This window comes from Lineus longissimus, chromosome 18, assembly GCF_910592395.1.
Source record: "Lineus longissimus chromosome 18, tnLinLong1.2, whole genome shotgun sequence".
Lineage (NCBI taxonomy): Eukaryota > Metazoa > Nemertea > Pilidiophora > Heteronemertea > Lineidae > Lineus > Lineus longissimus.
Window position 1 is genome coordinate 11,515,231 of NC_088325.1, and position 4,513 is coordinate 11,519,743.

A 4,513-nucleotide genomic window follows, 5' to 3' on the forward strand; every position below is an offset into this window, starting at 1 on the left:
GCCCTGCAACCTTAAAAAACTCACCGTTGCAGTTTATGTAGTTGTGTAGATAAGAATATATGCACCCACTCAGAAAAAAAGGCTTTTGAGCTTTTCGACTAACAGAAATGTGCTCCTCGATGAATTTAGCGAAATGAAAAAAAAAGGGTCTGGGCCACCTATTAAGAGGTATTTGAGCATCTCAAATACCATTCCGTTTTTAATTTCTCTAAAACCACCACCGGGTGCTTATTTGCGTTGGCCATAACCTTCCTGGAGCACGATTTGACGTCACTCCAATCACAAATAGAATTTCTCGCAGAGCAGAATTAAGACCAATGAAACCATAGGAACCCTACGTCGTTCATAATAACTGATGGTCCATGAAAAAGAAATAGACCTTCATCCTCGTTGTACGTCATGACATGCAATGCATTGTCCTTCCATAGCATCAACCAAAGTTTGAAGGACAGTTTAGAGACTGCGCCACCAACTCTGAATGGTCTGGCATCCATAATGAAGCAATGACAGGTTCTGTCATCATTTGGCACGAGATCAATTGCAAAGTCGCTGATATTTGATGATCCTATCAAATATTTCCTATTTTTGGAGTAGGGTGTACATACCATGATTTGTGTCCTACCACGAGACCTACACACGGCGACATTAGTCGGCAGGGATTGGTGATCCACTCTGCAAGGCGGCTTTGCGACGTGATGATCATTTTCCATCCAGAGGTGAGTTTCCGTGTGAGTCATGTGTAAAATCCTTGGGTTTGAGATTGTAATCCACCACGAGACCCACATACGGCGAAATTAGTCGGCAGGGATTGGTGATCCACTCTGCAAGGCGGCTTTGCGAGGTGATGATCATTTTCCATCCAGAGGTGGGTTTCCGTGTGAGACATGTGTAAAATCCTTGGGTTTGAAAATTTAATCGCGTAATCCGGAAATCCCGAGGGACATTTGACATTTTTGAAATCCCAGAATTCAATTCCAATTTTGGATTTTCGAGCGAAATGTGACCACACAACGTATCGATATCCTTCGGATCTAAGGCCTCTGAATAAAGAGTCGGTAAGGATTCTAGGTATAGAAGAGGGAGCAAAAATCCAAAGAGTTCTCCATTAAGGCAGATAAGCTACAGTTTCAAAGGAATTGCGGTGCGATGGTACCCTTCCCACGAACTATTCGATCGCCAACGACAGAGTGGTGAGCGCCCCGGGGAGCGCCCACGATAATGCATTTGTGTCAGTGGGTCGATTTCGCTTTGCATTGACATGTGGGGTAGAGTGATATCTTGGGCGATAGTGTCGGCATTCATACTTGGACTTGCAGTAAACGACCTTACGCGATCCAAGGAAAAAAATTTCAACTTAAAATCATCGTCTGCACGAATAACTTGATCACACAGCAATTTTCCATACGCTACGGAAATAGTGCGCATCAAACAATAAAAAATTACTTCGTTTTAGGAAGAAATACTTCGGACAGATAAGTGAAATGCAACTAAGTAAGACAACCTTTTTTTGAAACTCGGCTTGACTCTATAAAGGAGACTCGGCTTGACTGTATAAAGGTATCTTGGCTTGACTGTATAAATGGGACCCGCCTTGACTTTAAAAAGGTGACTCGGCTTAACTCTAAAAAGGAGACTCGGCTTGAGTGTATGGAGGAGACTCCATCATTCATATCACTAGCGGAGCATTGTCGTCCAGTTTCTGTCACTTTGAACCGCATTGAGGAAATCAGGGGGCTTCTCCAGCCCTGCGAATCGAGCATTAAGCCCTGATTTCCTCAGAATCAGGTTACATAAAAAACTTGAAATAAGCCATTGGAACACATTTGATCTGTTATATTCGGCTATACTAATTGGTCTTTCATCATACACGCGAAAAAAAAAAATCGATTTTCCGTTGTCTCCTGCCTTATTGCTATTAATCACATCGTTGGTCGATTATATGAATGCAAATAATCTTCGTTCTGCTCATTAAGTTTGGTGACCTCGTTTAGCTTCTACATACTTTGGTCATTACCAGTTAAACATTACATCAGTGATGCATGGTTCATGAGTCACGACCCAAATATTTTGGAAGAGAACCACTCGGCGAACAGTTATTTCTTTTCTTCACATGATATGTTTTCTTCTTCCTCGTTATGGACACATATATGGGCGTATTCTGTACATTCAGAACATTTGATTTTTATGCAGGTCTGTGCACTATAAGTCATGATGATTGCAATAATTAAACCCGGACTTGTGATTTAAAAAAAATATATATTTACGGATGTTCTAGTAACATGTAGTCCTCTTCAAAACATATGCGTAATTAATCATCGTTAGTTGCTTTACACATAATCAATTGGAATCAAAGGTCTTGATAGGAGGCCAAAGTACCATTATAGCCGATTTGACTTTTTTAAAGTGGAGTTGTGCAAATTTCTGCAGTTTCGTCAATAGCATGATTGTTTTGATTTTTTTCCGTGCCCATTCTTAAGGAACGCCATGTGAAGTGTAATAATGTGAGGTCAACTAGGCCTGTCACCAAGGTCGTTTAAAAATGCTTCTTCCGTTGTTCTTTGCAGATTCATGATCGACATGTATAGCGACCGATTTCCCTTCCTCCTACTCAGCCTGGGACTCCTTCTGGCGCAAATTTTACATGGTAAGTGATCATGCAGTCAACCCTCCTTCCTCCTACTCACCCTGGGACTTCTCCTGGTGGAACTCTTACAAAGTAAGTCATGCAATCAACCTTCCTTTCTCCTACTCAGCCTGGGACCCCTCCTGGTGGAACTCTTACAAAGTAAGTCATGAAGTCAACCTTCCTTCCTCCTACTCAGCCTGGGACCCCTCCTGGTGGAACTCTTACAAATCTAAGTCATGAAGTCAACCTTCCTTCCTCATACTCAGCCTGGGACCCCGCCTGGTGAAACTTTTACAAAGTAAGTCATGTAGTCAACCTTCCTTCCTCCTACTCAGCCTTGGACCCCTCCTGGTGGAACTCTTACAAAGTAAGTCATGAAGTCAACCTTCCTTCCTCCTACTCAGCCTGGGATCCCTCCTGGTGGAATTCTTACAAAGTAAGTCATGAAGTCGACCTTCCTTCCTCATACTCAGCCTAGGATCCCTCCTGGTGGAACTCTTACATGGTGAATCATGCAGTCAGCCTCCCTTCCTCCTACTCAGTCTGGGACTTCTCCTGGTGCAACTCTTACATGGTAAGTCATGCAGTCAACCTTCCTTCCCCTTACTCAGTCTGTGATCCCTCCTGGTAGAACTCTTACATGGTGAGTCATGCAGTCAAACACCCTTCCTCCTACTCGGCCTTGGACTCCTGTTGGTGCAACTCTTAAACATCATGTGCATGGTAAGTTATGCGGCCGACTTGCTTTCCTCCTACCAAGCCTTGGACTCCTTCTTGTGAAACACTTACATGGTGAGTCATGCAGTCAAACACCCTTCCTCATACTCGGCCTTGGACTCCTCCTTGGTGCAATACTTACCTGGTTAGTCATGCATTCTACCTCTCTTCATTAAAGCCTTGAGACTTAGCCCGCTACGTAAATTTGGATACCCAAATCAAATTTCCAGGGGAATCTGCAGCTTCCCTGCAGGACACAGCCATCATTGTAAACATCGCATCTACAGTACATGTATATGAAGTATAGCAATTTAGAGTTCGCCTGTATTAATAAGAAACACACTTCTATCATAAAATCGCCTAGTGGTCAGTACCAAAGCAGTGGAGTAGGGCAAGCAACAGGAATTTCGAGTACAAGAAGGAAACATCAACTTCTCTCCCGTTAAGTTGAATTCTGAAACCTCAGATTTTGTTTTAGAGTTCTTCAAAGTGGGCATATGGATATTTATGTGTTATAGAGTATCGTACCTCTAAATCTGTTTCTTATTGATGTTGATTTGCTCAATTTTCTTTTCAGGTGCTCTTGGAATAACTGTAGAAAATAGCCTTAGTAATTCACGTCCACGCCTCGGCGGAACGATAACGCTGAAGTGTAACATTGTTATTGGGACCGCCAAGAGTGTTTCATGGTACAAGGACAAAACTGGAAACATCAATCAAATAATTTATTTGACGCAAAATTGTAGTGTTTTCGCAGACAAGTATAAATCAAGATTAAAAAACGTTCAGTGTGATACGCATAATTATAATTTTCAATTAAGTGATGTTCAAATTTCGGACAGCGGGGAGTGGCTGTGTGAGGCAGATGGAGAAGTGGCCGAACCACCGCTGAAATTAGATGTTTTAGGTAAGTTGCTTAAAATAGTCAATCAATCCATTCATAGAGCACTTCACTGGTGGCAGCAAATCTGCTGGGTATTGCACTTTCATGTATTAAATTAAATTGGAAATTGAAACACACACACAAATATTTCCTGGTTTTCAGAAGTGGCTGAAGGAGGTGGCAACTATTACCTGGGAAATATTCTGAGCAATTGAAGTTCGCCTTTTCGTGAAATAGCAGTTTTGGCGTTGATATGATGACACTAACTTTAAAAATATGTTCGCCAC

General features: G+C 42.2%; 1 long non-coding RNA gene across 1 annotated transcript; it reads left to right on the forward strand.

The window, feature by feature from the left end:
• The first annotated feature begins 545 nt into the window (after positions 1 to 545).
• On the forward strand, positions 546 to 4,244 carry LOC135502019 (uncharacterized). The gene is made up of 3 exons (XR_010449719.1): positions 546 to 716; positions 2,565 to 2,644; positions 3,921 to 4,244. It is a non-coding gene; the product is annotated as an uncharacterized LOC135502019 (long non-coding RNA).
• The last annotated feature ends 269 nt before the right edge of the window (positions 4,245 to 4,513 follow it).